At 42.8% G+C, this 22,835-nt stretch overlaps 1 protein-coding gene and 1 pseudogene across 1 annotated transcript in view; one reads left to right on the top strand and one right to left on the bottom strand.

Annotated features, from left to right (window-relative positions):
• MYOCD (myocardin) overlaps positions 1–10,524 on the bottom strand; it is a 218,553-nt gene extending 208,029 nt beyond the window's left edge. Inside the window, exons 1-2 of the mRNA XM_088661634.1 lie at positions 9,944–10,524; positions 7,096–7,170 (exon numbers count right to left, since the gene is read on the bottom strand). The gene's annotated coding sequence lies outside the window, so the exon portion shown is untranslated. The remainder of the gene's footprint in view (positions 1–7,095; positions 7,171–9,943) is intronic.
• Positions 10,525–11,723: 1,199 nt separating this feature from the next.
• Positions 11,724–12,625, top strand: LOC148686810 (uncharacterized; annotated as a pseudogene).
• The last annotated feature ends 10,210 nt before the right edge of the window (positions 12,626–22,835 follow it).

Consider the following 22,835-nt stretch of genomic DNA (forward strand, 5'->3'; position numbering starts at 1 on the left):
AAAATGGTTGATCTGTCACTGGAAATAGTATGGAAGCACCTTAGAAACATGCTGGAATTCCACATAGCTTTCAAAGGCAGGAAAGCCAGAAACAGCCATGTTCCTCCCTTCTTCCTTATCAGTTCTGTACTGCTTCATAGCAGCAGGCGCAAAGGAAGAAGACATCCCTAGAGGAAACACTATGGTGATGCTAAGAGCTGCAGCACATGCACTTAAGCATGAATTACAGTAAGCTAGCCTAGATCAAGAACTTCATGGAGCAGGAAAAGATGGGGAATGAGTTGATTCCTATGATCTGATGAAGAAAGTGAACTGTAATTGCCTGAGAAAGTTAGCAGAACTATAGTCTAGTCATGCTGGAGTCACCTGCACACAAATGCTGTTTGTACTCTTGTTTGTACCAGCAAAGTTAAGAGGTATACCATCATGTCTTCAAAAATGCATGGGGATTTGAAAACACTGATAGTAATGCACTCGTTTTACATGATTTACTTGTTTATTTTAAAGCATTTATATCATGTGGTTCTTCCATCATGGAACTTACTAATGTCCAGGTGGTTTTCTATTCAGGCACTGATCAGCTCCTCAGATTCAGCGAGGTGGCTGCTTCATGTCTCATCATAACTGTTTTACATTTATAGGATAACTTGTCATTCTGCCTGCTGACCCCTCAAAGACATGATGGATACAGTGAAGTGTGACTTCCTTAGTGCCTTCACTGCCACACGGTAGGAACAATTTTGTGGCTTATAACGTTTGGTTGGCTTTGGAGTAAAATTGCACTCCAGTCTTTGTCCAGTCCACTTCATTTAAACCTTTTTTGTTCTTCTGTCCCTGCCTATGATGAAAATGAGGGGAAGAAGTCTTGAGGAATGCTCCAGGTGAACTCCTTGTTCAGTGTTGTCTTCCCATTTGCTTGCATACTGTGGGCAGAAGGAAAGACTGGGCCACTGCTGGAGAATTACCTTCAATTTATTTAGTGGAAGCTGTTTGGCTTTTCCTGTGCTCAGAGGTGCTGATATTCTGCCATGGGGTTGCTGCAGCAAGCTATTATTGCTAAAGGACCAACTCTGTTGGCAGCAGATGTTTTATTTCATTTCCTCTCAGCTTCGAACCTCTTTCCTGTAAGGGATTAACGCTCCCTTTCCTTTCACCAGTGATGAGAAAGCTCCTGGGTTGCAATGACACTGCCTAGGCAGAGCTTCATTAACAGGTTACAGGCCATTCTATATAAAACATGGCCACGTAAAAGCAGAACAATTTGCTTGGATTTGTAAGAGATTGCTTTTGTGCCAACTTCCTCCAACATGTTTTACAATTGACCTGCAAAGAATGTGTGTCATTGAATAGGATATACAGCCCTGGAGAGCATAAAATACAGCTGCATTGTTTAATAATCTCTCATCAGCTAGATTGGCGAGACAAGGGGAAGGTGATCTAAGTGAGATAACTCCATCTAGTGTGTTAGAAGGAACAGCTTTGCTACCTTCACCAGTGGAAGATTCTTATAAATTCACTCGGCCTGACAGAGCGGCACACAAGGGGTCAGTCAATGTACTGACAACGGCCGTGTGCAAATACTTCAGGCTTTGGCCACACGCTAAGAGAACACTCTGGATAGCTTCACCGTCAGATTAAAATGCCAGAGCAGCCCATGGTGGTGCACTTGAAGCGTGCTCACTAATTTATTAAGTTTATTCTTAGCAAGCTTGGAGACATCAGAAAGCTGAATTTCTCAATGACAAACTTGTAAGACGACGATGGGGCTGTACAAACTTGCAAGCCAGGTTAGGCCTTGCAAGACAACTATTACCAGGAATAAATACAAAAACAGATGCATCAGGCAAACGGGGAATATCCTAATTTAAATGATATTCTGGACACGCTTAACAATAAACATAATGGCACAGCCGCATATCTTCATTCCAGAGCTCCTGCCATGTTGCTATACTGCAAAGGCCCTTCTCTTGCTTGATTTATAAACATGCATTCTGGATTTAGCTATGGAATGTCATAGGAAGAATCATAGAACTGTGGAGCTGGAAATGATCTTCCATACCAAGCACTCCTTATAGATCTGTCCACATAATCTGTACTGCATTATGCTATGCTGATTTGTGGTGGTTAAATCCTCTGCATCCCCTTATTCAAGGGTGCATCCCCATCAACTGGTAGATTCCCAACAAATTCTTTTCCTTGTTGAAGACTGAGGTCTCATGGAGCTTATCCACACTTACCTTTTACCCTGCTCTTTCCAAGCAGAGGCCTGCGCATTAATATTCCATGTCCAAGCGTAGGCTTCTTCTTCTTTTTTGCCTTGAGTTTTCCCATCAAAAAGCTACTCTTTAAAGCTGAATAAGAGCAATCAAATTGGGTTTTTCATGGATTGACATTTACTCCAATTGAGCTTTAAAGAGCGGGTTTTCACTGGGAAAGCTCTGGATTGGGGGCACTTGAACACACAGCTTTAAATCGTGGACTGTGCCTGGAAAGAGCTGAGGAAAGGTAAGTGTGCATAAGCCCTATACAGTACACTGAACTGTGTCCCCTCCCTCCATTGAGCTATTCCTAAATAATCTTCCGCATGATGCACCCTAGAGGCAGTAAGTGGATCACTGCATCCTCTCTATCTCTAGAGCAAACTGAGCAGGGTTAATCCCTTGCAGGAAACCGGAACATTTGCTGCCCTAGATAAGCCTGTGTGTATAGCTTTAAAAAAGGCAGCAACGAGGATAGTATATTTTTGACCTGGGCTGCCACATAAATCAGCAAGAGATATACTATGGACAGACCCTCACCAGGCACAGGGAAGTTCAGTAAGCCCCATGTCAGCTAATGCAGCACAAGCTCCAAATGTTGAATGTTCAAAAACCATGGGCTTGCTTAGTAGCTCTGGCCCTGCTCCTCCTCCTCCTCCTCCTTACTGCTGGATACAGATGGCAGCATTCCCACCTCAGAGACATGAAGGCCACATGTTAGTGCCACTGTTGCCCACAGTACTCAGGTTTTTTATTTTCTGTCCTGATGTGGTCTCTAGCAATATAGGCTTGGCAGGTTTTTTCAGGCTTCAAAAGCCTGCAACACTCTTTTGATCAGGGAAGGGAAGTGTCCACCATGGGCAATTATGACTTTACCGTAGTGCCTTCATGTCCCTGGAAAACTATTCTCTGCACCCACCCTTTAGGAAGAACCTGGAAGACATTGAAAGCTCAGCTCACTTACTTAACTAAGCACTGAAGTTATCACCATATTATAAGCTTTGTAATTTTAGGCTTTTAGAATTCCTTGCCATGATCTTTTCTAAACTCCAGCTTACTCTAAAGAGCTGAGTACCCTGCTGACTTAACCCAAAGGGATGCCTGAGCCCCAGGGCCAACAGGCATCACTGCCTTGTTTGTGGCAGAGGCTGTTTTCCTGCCAGTCAATGGGTTACATCCACTTATATGTTATCATCACAAATAAGATGTCCAGCCTCAAATTCTTGCCTCAAGTTATTAACGTGGAGGACAAGATTCCATTCTATGAATAAAAATATTTAACTGGCTTTCCCGTTCTTCAATTACTGCTTGTTATGATCCCTTTTTTTAGCTAATTCAAGGCTGCCCTTTGATTTGATATTTATTTTGGAATGTCTGCATAGAGCTGAGGTGGGGATGGTGAGAGATAACTTGGTTAAAGCAGAAAACTTGGGAATGGAACAAAGTGAACTTTTAACCATTTGTTTCCTGCCTTTTTAGACAGAGCCGAAAATGTAGATGGAGTGGCACAAGGATGAACAGAGAAGTTTTCTCCTTCCCTACCTCCCATTATTTCAGAAAGTATAATAATTGCAATAAAGATAGGGGAAGTTTGTCATTTCCAAGTTACTTTGGCTAAATGTGCACAATGTAGAGATTGATGGATTTCTTTTTATGGGGAGTAAGTGTAGAAAACATAAAAACCATGGGCTTGGAAGGGACCTTAGAAATCATTTGGTCCACCCCTGGTTCAAGGCAGGCTCTGCAGTGTAGGATGCAACTACAGAATATCTGATAGTTTCATAAATAGGAGGTGTACTCCTAAACATGCGCCGTATGTGATGCTTTTTAAACCGATTTGTTACTATTTTAAAAGTTATGTATGTCAGGGCTAGAGTCAGGCATTGGCTAGGACACTGTGTCTCAACCAGTGTGCCTCCAGATGTTTTGGGACTACAACTCCCATCATTCCTGACCACTGGTCTTGCTAGCTAGGGATGATGGGAGTTGTAGTCCCAAAACATCTGGAGGCACACTGGTTGAGAAACACTGGGCTAGGAATGCCTGAGGCCAGTGCAGTTAACTCTTTATTCAAGGAAACAATCCACAGGTCCAGCCTAGTGGTCTCAGTAACTCTTTCAAGTAGGTCTTGCCCCAACGAAGCAGTGGGTGAGTGCCCACGAGGACTCCTCTTCCCCAGGATCTTTCCTGCAAAGTTGCAGGCTGTGTCTGCACATAACCAGGGGCGTAGGAAGGGGCGTGCGGGGTCCATCCTGAGTGGGGGCCTGCAGCGTGCCCGAGCAACACGTCTCTCCTGGGAGTGATTTGGTGGCCCAGGGCCCCACGCTGCCTGAAACGGCAGCGTGGGGCTTGCGGCCCCCAGGTGGACTCCGTGGGCAGCTCACTGTGGCGCCCCCCTGGGCAGATCGCCGCCCTGCCCCGTGAACAGATCACCCCACCCCCACCGCTCCCTGTGCCGGAGCAGCTAGCTACGCCCTTGCACACAACCACCCTTTGCGCTGCCCATTTCAGTTTTACAAGAACGGGGGCAGGGAGGAGCTGGTCACAGCAGGAGGGGGAGACTCCCTGGCTTCTTCAGCTGCCTGCCTGTTTGCTCTTGGCTTTACCCCTCTCCAGCCCTCCCTTCTGCCTTGGAATCTGAACTGTCCTCTGCTGCAGTGTCTTTCTGTTCCCTAAACCCTGTCAACTCTTCTGATTCTGATACCTGGGAGGACAGGTTAACATCTATGCCCCACCATGCCATCTAACCTATTCTAACACTGGAAGCCACAATATTGACCTGTTTGCCAGTCTGGAGAGCAGTTGCTTGTGAAGTACTTGACATATAGTTCCCAGTTAATAATATGCATATATTACACTTAAATGGCACAAACTGCTTTTCCAAGGCATACAAGAACCTTTTATCTTCTGACCTCTAGGAGATTTCTGATAAGACTATTTAACAGAGTAAACTGTATGGCTTAAAAAGATGGCTGGATAGAAGCTGAATTGGGATCAGGAATGAGGGGAGTAAACCAATGAATCAGTCATCTGATATTAGAAGAGAGAAAAAGTAGACTACATGAGATTCCTGCAGAAGATTGCACTGATGCTTCTGATCAGCCATTGGTTATGGGTTTATAGGGAGGAATTGTTGGACAAATCCATCTAGTTTGATAAATGAGGCAATGTCCAAATGGGATCATCTGACAGCTCCAACATGGGGAGCTGCATAAATGGTGTTTGTGTGTGTGTATTTGCTTGTCTCTCTATCTTTGTGCCTGGCGTGCTATGGTCCATGGGGTCATGAAGAGTCGGACATGACTAAACGACTAAACAACAACAACTATCTTTGTGCACTGAGGCCTAGTGGCAGTAGGCCGCTTTGTATGTGATGAGGGAATGCTCTGGGATCATAGCACAGCAAAATCCCGACGTCCAGAACAGTATGTTTTATCCTCATTACATGTTTTATGAAATGTTGTTGGCAAAAATGTGAAATTATTTGGCTGTGTATTCACGGATCTGGCAAATCAAAAACTAAGTTTAGCATCTTCCCCCCTTCAGAAAGTAAAATGAAGTCAGATATTTTTAGCTACTCATTGTTAACTGGAGAACAAAGCCATAACTAAGATATTTAGTCTCTTAGCATTCTGTCAAATCCCTCTTTGGATAAGACATGCCCAGTAAACCCTGGAGGGCAAGAACTTTCCACCTATAGACAGTTCACAAATGCTGTAAAATTCAGAAACCTACCAACACAGGTTTATATACAATAACACTTGGGCCAGGCCAGTAGCTGCACTCATATAGACTGGCAAATGCCAGCTGTTCTCAATGTCTGTCTAGGAATTAGACTGATGGAAATTTGATTTAACTCTGGGGAGGAAAACATCTGATTTTGATAGATCTTTGCATGCAGCCAGGCCTGAGATGATATAAATACTATCCACCAACTATGTTGCAAGATGAGCTGGAAACAGGATGATCTCTCACAAGAGAAAAAAGAAGAAAATTACAATTTAAGGCGGATTCCAACAATCTCTTATTGAAGATTAGTAAACCTTCAGATATGCTAACCACCCTTTCGTTCACACAGCTGCAGTGACTAAAATATTTTAAATTTATGTCAGAAGACTTTAATTGATTTAATAAACTAAAACTTTAGCTGATTAATCGTGGGTGGGATTCAAGTTTAAAAATTACATTCATTTTGCAAGGCTGATTTGATTTTGGGGTGTTATTTTATTTTTATTTATTATACCAATATTTCTGTGTCACTTCTCAGGCTGAAAACCTCCAGCAGCTCAAAAGCAATTGAAAACAAAACAGAGCTATAATAATAATCACAACAATAAAACATCAAAAACCAATAATAATCATAATGTAGAATGATCACGGTAACAGGAGCCAGCCAGCATGAACTAATCCAGGAGGGAGAAATTAAGCACCATGAAAGGACTGCCAAAAGCCAAATACAGTGGTGCCTCGCAAGACGAATTTAATTCGTTCCGCGAGTCAATTCGTTTTGCGAAAAATTCATCTTGTGAATCACGGTTCCCCATAGGAATGCATTGAACTATCTTTTTTTGCCCATAGGAACGCATTAATTAAATTTCAACGCATTCCTATGGGAAACCGCGATTCGCAAGACGAATTTTTCGCAAAACGAATGCGTCTTGCGAGTCACCATCAGATCGCAAGACGCATTCATCTTGCGAAAAATTCGTCTTGCAGGGCATTCATCTTGCGAGGTACCACTGTACAAGGCCATCTTTACAAGCTATCAAACATTAAAAAGAGAAGGGACCAAACACAACTCCCAAAAGAAAAAGATCACCCTCTTCAGTATACTCACCAGTGTAATCCCAGATGATGGCAGGACATGTAGGAGAGCTTCACCCAAAGATTTTAATGGGCAGGTAGTTAGTTCCTTGTTTTAAGAAGGAATGAGAGATACAGAATTGAAGATGGACTTTCTTTCTAACAATGAGTAGCAGTTATTGTTTATTCAGTTGTAACCCTACATCAGAAAGGCACTTATATCAAGGTTTAGATACGATGTAGACTTGTTTCAATTTAGCCAGCAAACAGATGAATAGGTTGAAAGGTGGGTGAAGCACTACAGCTGTTGACTCAGCCCACAGTAATATTCAATTAAATAATAACATGGGAAGTTGCTTTATAGTATTGGTCCATTTAGTATTTCCATGGTTGAAATTGGTTCCTTTAGTATTTCCAGGGTTGAAATTAATAAAGAGCCTGGTAAGTAAGTAAGTAAGTAAGTAAGTAAGTAAGTAAATAAATAAATAAATAAATAAACATTTTTTTAAAAAAAGAGGCCCCTGGTAATTATGACCACCTTAATTAATCCAGAGGTCACATCAAACTGTGGGACACCATTCAAAAGTACATCATGAGAACTGAAAGCCAACAAAAGGATAATTCAAGCAGGTTGAAGCATGCTAAGGATGAAAAATAACAGGCTCGAAAAATTCCCATGAGCCCTCCATTCATGAGAAGACAAACGGAAGATGCAGCTCATTCCAGATTGTTAGGATCCCAACTTACCCTTACATATGCTTATACAGGAGCATAGAGATGGCCTTATACTGAATCAGACCACTGGTCCATCTAGCTTAGTATTGTCTATACTCACTGATAGCAGCTCTACCAGTTTTAAACAGGGGCCTCTCCCAGCCCCACATGGAGATGGCAATGGTTTAACCTGGGACCTTTTAATTTTTATTTTGATAATTTATATGCTGCTTAATTGCAGTCATCTCTACTACTACCGGTACTACAGATGTTTTCTGCATGCTTTGCCCTTTGGGACATGGCCCTTCCCCATAGCTGTAGGAAAGGAAAGCAGAGAGCTTAGTGATTTAAAGGTAAGTTTCCCTTTAAGTAGGGAAGGGTATGAACACTTGTCAACACCATAAAAGCCCCCCTGAAAGAAAGCAGGACCGGACTATGAAGCTAACAGACACATTGCATGCTGGACCCTGATCTCAGGGGCACCACTCCACATCCTGACATTTCCTTATGTGCACAACTGAACTGTTTGCGAAATATAAATATTTAGTTAATGTTGAAGCGGTGCTTTCAAAAGTCTTAACCCTGCACCACTAGCCCACCCTCCTTCCCCAAGCTGCTAACAGCATCCTCATCTCTGTATATGCTTCTTCTTAGCCAGGGATAGCAAAAGGTTATTCTGACAAGCCTTTGGCAAAACATGAATTGAGATGATAACAAAACAACATGATTCCCTCAAGCCCTGTGGATTTGGGAGTTGTATAAGGAGCAGTTTATTCCTTCTGTGAGTCACAAAAAGGGTTTGCTAGGGCACATGCCAATAGCCACGATGGCAAAAGTCAAGCAATGGAAGATGAAATCCATTGCTTGAATTTAGAACATGATAAATCAAAGAGGTATGCTAGCCATTCAGCAATGTTGATCGTGCATAGTGCCTAAGGTGAGAATTCTATTTATATTGACAAAGAGCACCGCTCACACCTCGGAAATGACAATGATAGCTCAAGAGGTGACCAAATGTATGGAGAACAAACAAAAAGGCAGTTAAAGGTAGGTAGCCGTGTTGGTCTGAGTCGAAGCAAAATAAAAAAAATCCTTCAGTAGCACCTTAAAAGGCAGACAGACAAACCACTTCCCAAACTATATAGTAAACTTTAATGCCATTTACAAATATGAAAAATTCAAAATTCACTGATAAAAACATCCCAAGGCCTCACTGGAAAGTTTGAGGTGTATATTTTAATAATATATTTTAATATCAGTCACAAAAATACTTCCATAATTTGTGTTCCATGCCCTCAGAAAGTGTCAGCATATCCTATATATTAGTAGTTATTTATGTATGTATCTACACGTGTGTGTGTGTGTGTGTCCCCACTTATGCAGGGGTAATGTTCCTGGGGCCCGCACATGTAACTGAAATTGGTGCCCTTTAAATGCCCTCTCTGCTGCTCTTTCTTCAATCCATACCCAAAATACGGTATCCAATAATATCCACAACTAGAATTGAAGCTTTGTGAATGGCAGGAGGCTGGAGGCCCTGCTGCGCCTTTCGTCTCTTTGGCACTTCTTCCGCCCTCCCTGACGTCCTCTTCGTACTCCAGGAACTATGCATACCCATGCATGTTTTCTTCTGTTATGTGCTCATACTATTATGTACAATGGTAGGTGTGCATTCCATGCACTACATGAGTGTGCTCTTCATATATCTAACAAATAGCCCATATAGATCTTACTTTGCATGTGTCTGTTATATTCAATATGTGTACATATTGAATGCTAATATGTATGCATATATATACATCTGTACATTCTAAGAATGTGTGTATAAATTGTGTATACACAATTTGTACACTGTGTACATGTATAATCTGTTTTCACATAATCATATACAGCTAATTCATGTTCTATAAATGAATATATAATGTATTTGTTCAGATGTGTTCTGAACAAATGTACCTGTACCTGAACAGATGTACCTGGAAGATCAACTCATGAGACTTTTGCGGGAGGTGGGGAAGCAACAATACACCTGATATAAATTTCCTGCTCTCGTTGATACAGAAGAACTAGAGGACCCAAGCATGATGTGAGTCTACGATTGCATTACAACGTGGGAGAGAAAACAATGAGTGGCACAGTAAAGAAAACTGCAAGGAAGCATAAATTACCTGGGAGGACTTTCAGCTGAACAACAGTTTTTCGGCAGATCTATTGGAGCTGTGACTTCTTGGTTTCTCCAAGGAGTATACCCACATTTAGTAAAGAACAGTGGTGCTTGCTTTTAAATTGAAGCACAGGAAGAAGTGGTTTAAAACAGAGTGAAAGGAGCTGGTGCAGATGAAATAAGACAAACCCTGGGAGCTGCTTTTTCCAAGAACAACTTAACTTCTTCCAATCCAAATCAGAAAGAAGGCAAAATGAATACCAGGATGTCTTCTTCACACACACTCCTTACCTGTGGCAGGAGATGGCAGTGGGGCTAGCAGGGAACTGCTTTCCCTCCCTTGGCTATGTCACCAAGTGAATAGGAAGGCTCAGTCTGTTTACACACAGGGAACAGCACACATGCTACATGCAACAAGACTATGGAGTCTGAATTAGCATCTCCTCCACAATCCTTCATCAAAGGGGAAAAGGCTGTTCCTAAGCACAAAAGAGGGCTGGGGAAGGCTTTTCTGCTGTGCTTGTGCAGAAAGCCTAGAGCAGCACTCCGGACAAATCACCAAACGGCAGCTTGCTTGCCTCTGGAAGAGTTAAGGAAGAGAAAGAGGAGGAGTCTCCTTTCCCAGGGCTCAGATAACAGCAAAAGCCACAGCAAAAGTGCTCTGGGCCTTTCCAGAATACTTTAACTCTCTGCTTGATGTTGGCAGATGACTCCGCCTGCATGTAGGATGCTTATGAGCCACAGGGCTAACCCTGTCACTAAGGCTGCAAAGCTAAGCACACTTACTTGTGTGTCAGCCCCACTGAACTAAATTGGACTTCCTTCTGGAGGAAAATGCCTAGGATCATGGCACATGTGTACTAAAACAGCTAAGGCAGCACACCAGAAGAGACAGCAGAGTGAGGTGTGATACATAGAAATATTGTAGACTGGGTGCTGCTCAATAAAAAATGGGGAGAGGAGCAGACTTTGGTAGTCTTTCATAATATGGCGCCCTGGGTGAGCCCAGCATTTGGCAACCTCAAATGAATATTCTCAATTGTAAATTGTCTCATTTTTGCACCCCCTTGGCTCTGTGCCCTGTGCGAGGTAACCACCCGCTCCACCCTAAACCTAGCACTGCACACACCTAAAGGTAAAGGTAAAGGACCCCTGACCATTAGGTCCAGTCGTGACCGACTCTGGGGTTGCTCGCTCATCTTGCATTATTGGCAGAGGGAGCCGGCGTATAGCTTCCATGTCATGTGGCCAGCATGACAAAGCCGCTTCTGGCAAACCAGAGCAGCACATGGAAACACCGTTTACCTTCCCGCTGTAGCGGTTCCTATTTATCTACTGGCATTTTGACGTGCTTTTGAACTGCTAGGTTGGCAGGAGCTGGGACCGAGCAACGGGAGCTCACCCCGTCACAGGGATTGGAACCGCCGACCTTCTGATCGGCAAGCCCTAGGCTCAGTGGTTTAACCCACAGCACCACCTAAGGGATAGCTAAATAACTTGGGAATAGAAATTGATTCTGTTAAACCAGTTGTGAGCTATGAGGCCAGTGAAGCAAAGGGTAAGTGCCAATGGGCACTGAAACATACAAGGTCACCCACCCTAATGTAGGGAACACAGTATTTGCCTCCTAAAACTCAATTCCACCCTGTGGATTCCTGAGGAACTACCAGGACGTTCTGAATGGTGTCGATGGAATCATCATGGAGTAAAAATTTCACCACTGCTCTACAGCAAGGCGCATGCATGCATGGAAATCTCTTAGGCTGGACAGCCCCTAGTGGCTGATGGATCCAATGGGTTTCCAGATGGCTCTGTGGGATTTTCCAGCTGCTATGACTGGTGCTCCTGTCGAAGCCCTGATCAACCTCCGGAACATCCAAATGGTAGGGCTGTTGACACGATCATCCTGAATGCTCTCTCCTGTTTTGTGAAACCCATTTGGCTCCCTGGTATACTCCAGAGCTTAGGGCAAGGAAACAAGCTGGGACATGACTTGAATGCGAGTGGAGGAAAACTCCAGTTGAATGCAACCAAACACTCATGAGGGCTCATCATCAAGCCTACCTAATGGCAGTGAAGGCAGCAAAGGAGGCAAACATTGCATCCTCATTGTGCCATCTGGCAGAGATTTTCCAGGTAGTGCAGAGTTTTTTACAGTCTGGTCCAGAGAAGGTGACAGAACTGACGGTAGCTCGCTGTGACTTGTTTGCAAAGCATTTTGAGGATAAGATTGCTTGTATCCACCATGACCTTGACTCCACTGTTACAGTAGATCAACCTCGAGAAGTGACAAGAGTGCTGTCTAATCGTGCCGTGTTATGTTGGATGAATGTCAGTTAAGTAGAAGAATGTGGACAAGGTGCTTAGATCAGTCAGGGTGACTACTTACACTTTGGACCCTTGTCCCTCTTGGCTGATAAAAACTAGCAGGGAAAGGACAGTGGGCTGGACCAGAAAGGTGGTTAATGTCTACTTATGAGAGGGGGTGGCCCCTGCCTGCTTGAACGAGGCACTGGTAAAACCCCTGCTCAATAAACTCTTCCTGGATTTGGAAAATCTAATTAATTACCAGTCAGTTGCCAATCTCCCCTTCTTGGGCACAGTTCTTGAGCAGGTGGTCGTGGACCAGATGCAGGGGCTCTTGGAAAAAACAGATTTTTCTATATCCATTTCAATCAGGGTTTAGGCCCGTTGGCAAAGAAACTGCTTTGGTCACCCTATGACATATATGGGGAGAGGGAAATGTGTCCCTATTTATTCTCAACCTCTCAGTGGCTTTCGATACCATCAATGATGGTATCCTTTTGGAGCGACTATCTGAGTTAGGAGTGTGTAGCATCCTATTTGGATGGTCATTTCCAAAGGGTGGTGCTTGGGGACTGCTGTTCAGCCCCACGGAGCCTTCAATGTGGAAATCCTCAGGGTTCAATTTTATCTCCCATACTGTTTAACAAGTACATCAAACTGCTGAGTGGGGTCATCCAGAGTTTTGGATTACGTTGTCAGCAATACGCTGATGACACACAGCTCTACTTCTTTACATCTGTGGATGTGACAGTGGATGTGCTGGACCCATTGTCTTGCCTCTGTAATGGCCTGGATAAGAGCCAATATACTGAAGCGCAATACAGATAAGAGTGAGACACTGCCAGTGCATAGCTGCCAAGTCTCCCGTATTCCCCGGGAAACCCCTGTTTTTCCAGCTGTTCCCAGCTGAAAAAATGAATTTTTTTTGTTTTCCCCGGTTTATTCTGGCGCGGTGGCCATTTTGGAACTGGGCGGAGCATGCTCAGAAGCGACTTTTGATGCTGCTTTGCCCAGTTCCAAAATGGCTGCAGCGCGACTTCTGGTGCAGCGGCCATTTTGGAACAGGGCAGAGCAGCATCAAAAGTAGCTTCTGAGCATGCTCTGCCCAATTCCAAAATGGCAGCAGCGCTACTTCCGGTCTGCTACTTCCAGTCCACTCCCTTATTTCTCAGGCCGGAACTTGGCAGCTATGTGCCAGTGGTTGGTTCCTTGACTAGGTGGATAGAAAGTTTCCTGCTCTTATACAATCATGGTCTAACCCCCTGCAATGCAGGAATCTCAACAAAAGCATTCACACTCCCTCTCAAGGAGAAGGTACATAACTGGAAGGTACTTCTGGATCCACTGCTGTCACTTAAGGCTCAGGTGGCTTCAGTGTCGCAGAGTGCTTTCCATCAGCTTTGGTTGGTGGTTCAGCTGCACCCCCAACTGGACAGCAATAGCCTAACATCAGTTGTTTATGTTCTGGTAACCTCTAGGTTAGATTACCACAACACGTTATACATAGGGCTGCCTCTGAAGATGGGCCTTTTCTGCGATGGCTCCCCACTTGCAGAAGGCTCTCCCCATGGAGGCTCGCCTGGTGCCTTCGTTATATATCTTTAGGCACCAGGCAAAAACATTCATCTTTTCCCAGGCCTTTGGCTAATTAATCAATCTATGGCTTCTTAAACTGTGGGGTGAGTATTGTTTCTGTTTGTTACTATGGTATGTATTTTTGTGTTTTTATATTGCAAACTGCCCTGTGATCCTCAGATGAATGGCAATATAAAAATGTAATTAATAAATTCACACTATCCGTATTGCAAAATGTCTGAATAGTCTGAAAGTGCTCTTAGTAGCCTAGTGTTTGTGAGATTTAGCTGCATGGCTTCAAATTTAATTTAGTTTCATGCAAGATTGTCATTTTAACCACACCCACTTGTAGATAGTGATCTAAGTCATTCAGCTGGGGAAATTTGGATGGTCATATACTGGCCATATCACTTTACTGTAAATTACTGAGCAAATAATTTGGTATGATTTTGGTAGATTCGGTCAAACAAACAATAAAAGTTTGTTTTCATTTCGTTCATCTAAAGGTGTGCTCACAATTAGGGACCAGGAACTGTCCCTGCTCATCTGGCACTTAGAAAACATGTTATCGGCAAGCAAAGCCCCCAAAGGTAGTATTCTGAAAGAGTTCCAGGCAGAAAACTTAATTATAAATGTGTAAATCAAGACAGCTGCTATGGAAGCAAATGCAACTCCATGATACATATAAGTTTAGAGCACAAAGGGAATATTGAAGGAACAGAAATATTTGGAAATGCAGCTCAGAGTTTGGAGTACTACTTAAAAATTGGAGCAAACATCCGTCTGGAATTCCTGCCCAAGTTTGTGGAAGATACTGTGGGAGCCTCCCCTGCTCTCTTTGCTAGTGACAAAATGCAGAACCTGCTGAATTTCTAGAATTACATTGGGTGGGGAGGAGCAACTCTAGAATCACACTGTTCAAAGCAAGAGTGAGACAAATGAAAAGGGACCCCTTCTCTGACAGCTTTTAATTAAAGAAGGTCCAGAGAGGCACATTTCAAATGTACCTACTCTCTCAGCAATGAGCCAAGCTATGCAAAGCTGAAATAGGGTACTGAAAAACAGAATATTTCCATAATAAAGTTAGTAAACAGCTTTCGTTTGCTCAGAGGGGGGCATCCATAATTTTGGAAAACATGTACAAATGCATTTTTTTCCAGTTCTGCTAGATTCCTTTGCATCCTTGAACACCAGTAACCCTAAGTGGATCTGAGAAGTTCAGTTTGCTACAAAGAAACAGCAAAATGCTCTGATGTGTAGGCCAAAAGCAAGGTCAGATGGATGCTTGGAGGACAGTTAATAGTTAAGAACAGGCAAGGAGTCAACTTATCTCAAGACTTGGAAAACTAGGCAAGCAACCAATAAGAACCTGGCACAGTATAATAAGAATTAATACTTTGGTGTTCTTCATAGGTTCAAGAGCAGCTGTGTTTTAAAATTAAACTTTGAGAAGAATAAAAAATGTGTTTAAGTTACCACATGTAAGCTTGTACCAAGGCAGAATAAACTTTCAGTGTTGCACCAGCAAGATTCTGACTGTTCTCAGACAAAATGACTAGCTGGAAATTGCCTAAACTCTTTATGAGTTAATGTTGTGTGAAGCAAGCTAGCATCAAGCCCTTGCAGAGTCAGTGTCTACTGGGCTAACTTATTGTGTTCCGTTCCCTTCCTGCCCTTTTTGTTCCCTCAGCACTTCAGCCAGTTGAATCATAGAATCATAGAGTAGGAAGAGACCACAAGGGCCATCCAGTCCAACCCCCTGCCGAGCAGGAAACACCATCAAAGCATTCCTGACATATGCCCGTCAAGGCTCTGCTTAAAGACCTCCAAAGAAGGAGACTCCACCACACTCCTTGGCAGCAAATTCCACTGCCAAACAGCTCTTACTGTCAGGAAGTTCTTCTTAACGTTTAGGTGGGATCTTCTTTCTTGTAGTTTGAATCCATTGCTCCGTGTCCGCTTCTCTGGAGCAGCAGAAAACAACCTTTCACCCTCCTCTATATGACATCCTTTTATATATTTGAAAATGGCTATCATATCACCCCTTAACCTTCTCTTCTCCAGGCTAAACATACCCAGCTCCCTAAGCCGTTCCTCATAAGGCATCGTTTCCAGGCCTTTGACCATTTTAGTTGCCCTCTTCTGGACACGTTCCAGCTTGTCAGTATCCTTCTTGAACTGTGGTGCCCAGAACTGGACACAGTGCTCCAGGTGAGGTCTGACCAGAGCAGAATACAGTGGTATTATTACTTCCCTTGATTGGATAGTTTGGCAAAAGACTCCGCCAATGAGAGACAGATAAGCACTCATTGAACAGCATTCCAGCTTGTCATGTAAAGAAACCAGCTGTTGGAGAAGAGGTTGACTCCTTGCAACTCCACCCATTACCTTCTCAGCATGAGGAACATTTCCAAGCATAAAAGGGGTGCAGGTAATAGGCTGAGGCTGGCAAAAAAAGAAAACTCTTCAAGCTGCAACAAACAACTCTACAATTTATGCAAAAGGAATAAATCTTCCAACAATTGTTGAAATGGAGCCAACCCCTGTAGATACTGGTTTCTTTTGGGTTTGCAAAAGTCACATGCTCAGGAGTCACATGGCTGAGCCTGTAACACCTGCCTGGGTATTATTATTATTATTATTATTATTATTATTATTATTATTATTATTATTATCAGCCTGTACTGATTCATTTGCACTGCCATGAACTGAGCTGGTTTCAAGAGTCACCTGTTATAAGATGTGCCAATATCACATTGTAATATGCCATTGTAACCACAGATTTTCAAGTGGTTTGCAATGGTCTGGGAAAGTCAAGTGGGCAGCTTTCACACAACCATCCCAGTCCATGGCAATCCAGGTAAAAGTAGACTGAAAACCATGACAGCTAAACAGTTATCTGAATGATATGAATACTTTTTAAAAATGTGTGTGCACACACATTTAGTCAAATATATGAACTTTCCAGAGAAGTTATGCAATAACTTATTTGCATTAAACATTTGTAAAAGAGATGGATAGCAAGCTGGGAAGCAGCTCCCCATCTCTTGTTCTTTTTCTCCCTTCCTTCTCATTTTGCCAGTCAGGCCCCATCAGTACAGATGAAGGGTGGCCTATAAACCATCTAAATAATAAAACACACAAATAAATCATTGCAGCCACAACTGTGAGACCTGTGTTTATGATGACGCCTCCCCAGCTGCTGCCATTGGCTATGGACTACCACCTTGTCAACAAAGTGCATGGCAACCTCAGCTATAATAGTCAGCATTACCTTGTCTTACAGTATTCCTCTGGGAGGAGGTGAACTGGTAGGTGGGGGTGATCATCTAGCTGCAAGGTGCTATGGTGTGACGGTCAGGCAAGTTCACTTGCTTCAAGGTGGATGATATCCAAGGTCTGAAGTTAGCCAATGTCTAGTGATGGACTTAGCAGAAGCTGGCAGATATTCTTGGGCGAAAGCTACTGCAGCTCACCTTCAGAAGCTGGTGGATGCTGCAAGTCTGAAGCAGACAGATATTTGCGGATGTAAGCTGGTTGAAATTCACCTTCAGAAGCTGGTGGATATTTGTGAATTCGAATGTGAATGAATGGCGAGTGAATGTGTCCATCGGCATTCTTCATGGATGCTGGCTGGTGTATGCTTGTGTGTGAGAATGGGAGGTTTGGAGGGTGAATGGTCGAGGCAAATGTGTGTATGTGCATCAATGTGATGTGTGAAAGGAAACTGGTTGGTATCCATGAATACATTAAACCAATGGAAGTTGGCAGGCTGAAGCCAGTGGTGGTGCCTGGGGGGTGCTGTTGGGTGGTAGCCATCTCTCTCCTAGTTTTGGGGTTTTTTCCACCTTGAGGGATGTCTGACGTTGGTTAGGTTTTTTCAAGTACAGCTGTGAAAGCCATGCAGAGAACTGCCACACTTTAGCAAGCCTGCTTATATTTCTAAACAAAATGGCTTTCTAAATGCATCTAGCTGTAGTGTGCATGCTATCTTTTTCTTCAAAGACAGATAATGGAAGATCAAACACCTGAACATTATGTTATGCTCCCTTGCCCGGTATCAGTACTCATGAAATGTTGCCTAGCGAGAAGTAAGTAATGAATGAATAAACTGATGTTAAGGTGCCCCACAATTGTCAAGTCTGGGGAAGTTATGCTGATGCTTCCCCTAGCTGTTGCCATCAGCTGAGAACGGCCTGTGATTTCACAAAAGGACATGGTGACTGAGTGAAAAGAGACAGTTGTTAGTGGAAGGTTTTTAAGGAGTGAAAACCCTCAGGGAAAGGAGGCTCAGGGGAAACGGGGGCATGGCCAGCTAGAGACACAGAAAGGAAACCTTGTTTGGCTCCCTCCTGTCTACTTGAGTTGTCAACTTTTTCCTCCCTCAGGGCTCCTGTGACAGGTCAGTGTCTCACCTGCATAGCTGTCACACACAAAAAAATCACAACTGATTTCGTCAGAGAATCCAGCTGCCCCAGCGAACAACTAAGGATCCCTAGAGTTTGCAAAGCTGTGTTGTAGCTGAAATATTCCTGAAAGGTCTAGTTGGTGCTATGTTTCTAGAAAAAGAGGTGCCGGAACTCACCATGAACGCCTCCCTCATTCTCTTATAATAGCAATGGTGCCCACCTGAGAGGTGCCGGAACTGAGCTCCAGCTCAAAAAAAAGCCCTGGGCCTAGTGAGGTAATTCAGGGTCAATAGATGAGAGTTTTCAGAAGAGCCTCAGGGAAATGTAGGGGGTGGACTCAATATGTAACCTGTGATGAATCAAAGAGGCCCAAATAGTTCTGCTCCCATTCAAAGGCTGGAAGCGTGTAGGTGGGTGTTTGTGTGTTTGTGAGAGAAAAGAGAGATTCTTTGTTTAGGCCCATAACATGAAATGGCCCTGTGAGGAAAATACTGTGCTATGGGTTAATCCCTAGGTGGCACTAACTTAAGACTAGATGGAGCCAGGCCTTTCTTTTTTGCTTCCTTCCTGGTGTTGCAGCATCTTCTGACTCCTCTGCTTCACACACCCAGATGCGCTCTCTCTCTCTCTCTCTCTCTCTCTCTCTCTCACACACACACACACACACACACCAAACCTCCTCCTGTCACAAGTAGTCTCCTATCAGGCCAAGAAGCCTCTTCTGTGTAGAACTGGAGTGTGGTGTGTGGTGTGTGTGTGTGTCCATGGCCCATATAGGGATGGAAGAACAGAAGTGGAGCTTAGAATATGTTCTAGGGTGGGACTTCCCTGAGGGGAAAGGGCTGGCATTTGTGGGAAATAAGTTAAATGTGAATATTTAAACAACGGCAAACTGGAATTGAGAAGGAAGCTGCTGAAGTGGGGTGAATGCAACAGAAATATAATTACAGGTAGGTAGCCGTGTTGGTCTGACGTAGTCGAAACAAAATTTAAAAATTCCTTCCAGCAGCACTTTAGTGACCAACTAAGTTCGTCGTTGGTATGAGCTTTCGTGTGCATGCACACTTCTTCAGATACACTGAAACAGAAGTCACCAGACGCTTATATATAGTGAGAGGGTGGGGAGGGGTTTTACTCAGAAGGGGGTGGGAATGGGTGGTTGACTGTTGACGACTGTTAACGACTGCAATTGGTCTTACAGGAAAAAGCAAGGGGTGAGATGGCTAAAGATAGCTTTATCATGTATAATGAGATAAGAATCCAATATCTTTATTCAGACCAGGTCTCTCCATGGAGGAGACACCAAGGATCATCTAGTCCAGCCCCCTGCAATGCAGGAATATGTAGCTGTCCTGTACAGGGGTTGAACCTGCAATCTTGACATTATCAGCACCATGCTCTACCCAAATCAGCTACCTCAGGTAGTGTTTTATCTGTACCAACCCATAGACTTTATGGAATGCCCTCTACAAATACAGCTAGGAATAGGTTGTTGGCTCTCCGACATTCTCTTCTGCTGCTTTCAGTCCTGTGTAGAAATGCCTCTATATACCTATGCTGCACCAGGTATTAAGTGGACAGATGGACATTACGGTGGAGGACATGGTCTCACTGTCGGCACCTCACGAGGAATCTACTTTTTCTATGGCTTTTTGCCACACCAGCTCTGTAAATAAGAAAAGTGTAAGAAAAGGCCAATACAGCTATGTGGGGTATATATAGTCAGAGGCAAGCCCTGCCTTATATACATTATTAGGAAACCTGTTTTTCTCAGTGTGACAGCAAAGGACCATTTGTATGAAAAAGCAACATAGCCACCTCATTGCTTTTTCAAAACATATACAAATGTGAATTCTGCTTGTAGGAGGGCTGGAGCACCTCTGGAAGTCAAGATAAATCTGCTTATACACACACATGGCATAATTCTTAGGAAAGGCAAGGTTTATACAAGAAATTGAAGCTTTAAACCTCAAGTACCATAAATAGTATATTTTAAGGGTTTCAACTCAGTTGCAGGCCTGGGTCCAGACTCCATATTTGGCAGCTGTCGTTGTTTTATGATTAATTAAAATGAGGTAACAAAGCAAGACATGTCTATTAACAAGGGGGTTTGCAACATCAGTGGAGTATTCCAAAAACTGATCCTTTTGCCTTTTAATCTGCAAATATCTTAGTACGGTAGAAAAGCAGTCTTTCTTTCGGCTGCATGAAGAGGAACAAGCTGAAACCTTCATCTCCTCTGGTAGCAAGAGACAAGTGACTCACATACTCAGCTTTATCTTTATTGTTTCTCTTTCATTAAACAAAAAGAAAGCTGAACAAAAATTTTACCAGGTTTTTTTAATTTTCTTTTTAAGCGAGTTTCAGTATAGTACATATCTAGGCAGACAAACCTCAGCTTGTCTTGTTTGGCAAAGCGTGCACATTTATTAGGAAATGAATCTCCCTCTATTAGCACACATATGTAGTAAGTAAGCCCCAACGAGTTCTACAGTAATTGTGTATATATGATTACAACCCAAGCACATGCCTGCACTCTCTCACATTCATCTCATGTTTAGAGATGTGAAGGCTCGGGGGGAAAAACCGGAAAAATTCGGGGGGCGGGCGGTTTTGTTCCGCTTTTTTCCTGAAGCCTTTTTTGTTTTTTTCGGAAAAATTGGAAAAATAAAAAATAGATTATGGAATGTTTTATTTTAACATGATGAATAAAATATTTTAAGATAAGGGGTTCAAATATTTTATAAATCATTTTTTAAAAAATATCTATGGTATCAGATTATTCTAATTTCTGTGAGGACAAGCAAGTCCTAGGTTACAAACTGAACTCTCCAATGCAAGAACATGATACATTTCTTCCTTTAGGAGGTGCTGAAAAGAAAAAGGTTTCAGTTTTGTTTTTGCATGTGTGCGGTATGCATTGGTTCTGTTCCTCTTCACTAGGCCTCAAAGCACTGGAAGATCATTACAGCTCAGAAAATGATTCTGATTAAATTTCATGCCCATTCATTGAAACTTAGTCCCACTTCCTTCTTCCGTTCTTTTTATGAGAATGTTTTTTTAAATACTGTGAAGAGGAAATATGAATAATTGTTACTTCTGGATTTTTAAAATTTGTTGTTGTTTTTTTGTTCCACATAAACCAGTAAACAGTTCAGGAGATTGTTGCTCCATTTGTTACAAATACAAATAAATATTATCTTAAAAGTAAATTCTGTTTGTAATTATTGTTTGGATAGACTATATTTTTAATATGCTAGTTGTGATAATTTTATGCCCATTAAAATTGTCTATAGTTATATTTTATGTTTCTAAAGTAACAGAATGACTTTCAATCTGGAAAAGAAAAAAGAAGTGCTAATGTAGCATTTTTTGCAATTTTTCTGAAAATTTCTGGTTTTTTCTGAGCTTCAAAATTTCTGAAAATTTTACATTTCTACTCATGTTACATCTGCCCTATCCCATCCCTTCTTGCTTATGTTACTCTCCAAAATGCCACTGGTGTTATTTGCCATCACTCGGCAGTGTGTGTGTGTGTGTGTGTGTGTGTGTGTGTGTGTGTGTGTGTGTCCAACCTTTGTAATATTAGCATAATACCTTTGCTACTTGAGGGGGGTGGTCTTTAAAAAGCAGAGTGCAAGTAATTAACACCTCTACCTCCCCCAAATATTGCTCAGGTTCCCTTGATCAAACCATTCACTAATGCATTATGCTTAAAAGGATATAAACAAACCACTCTGACAGCCAAACCAGCCATTTCTTCCCTGGGTGCATTTCAGTTCCAGGAACGCCAACTATTTCAGATAAGTAGTGACTTCCTGTTTCAGGATGCAGCTTTACAGATGCCTGAAAAGAAACTTTCTGTTTCATCCTATACCAATTAATATGTCCTGCCCCCCCCTTAAAAAACCCCCTAAGAATAAGCTTGCGTCTCAGTTCTGGTACCGAAAACAAATTCCTGGGCTGAGCATGTGGTCAGAGGCACTCTGTTAGGGTTGCCATATGTCCTTTTTTTCCCAGGACACGTCCTCTTTTTCTTGGGCAGAGTAATCATAGTGATCCATAGTTAAAAGTGGAAGTCAGCAAATGTGTCCTCTTTTTTGCTCTTCAAAATATGGCAACCCTACCAGGCTAAGGGTATGTCCTTGAGCTGCTATTTTGTACTCGGCTCTGGTGGGAATACTTTAGGGTTCTAATGATAAGCAAAGTAGATGCCACAAATCCAAAGGCTGCCCTGTAGAATAAGGCAGAGAGATGGTATATTCCAGCAGGTATTTCCAGCAGGTCATACTGTCACCTTACTTAAAATAATAAAAAAGATAGCACCCCCTTCTCTTTGAGCAATCAGTTGCAATGCCAAGCTAGCTTATCATAGGGAAGTTTGCCCACTTGAAAGTTAATATATCTGCCATGATTGAGTCTGTAGCATACAAGAAGACAGGTTCACCCTTCTCATGGCTCCAGAGAGTTAGCCACTTGGGAAAACACCCAAGTCTGAGGAAAAAGGAAAAGCAGACTAAAATAGTTTAGTCTTGTTTTATTTTATTTTATTTTTTTCCCTTCACAGAGGCTTCCAGACAGGGTGGGAGTCTTTGGTTGTGTCTG

Source organism: Zootoca vivipara, chromosome 2, assembly GCF_965207765.1.
Source record: "Zootoca vivipara chromosome 2, rZooViv2.hap1.1, whole genome shotgun sequence".
Classification (NCBI taxonomy): Eukaryota; Metazoa; Chordata; class Lepidosauria; order Squamata; family Lacertidae; genus Zootoca; species Zootoca vivipara.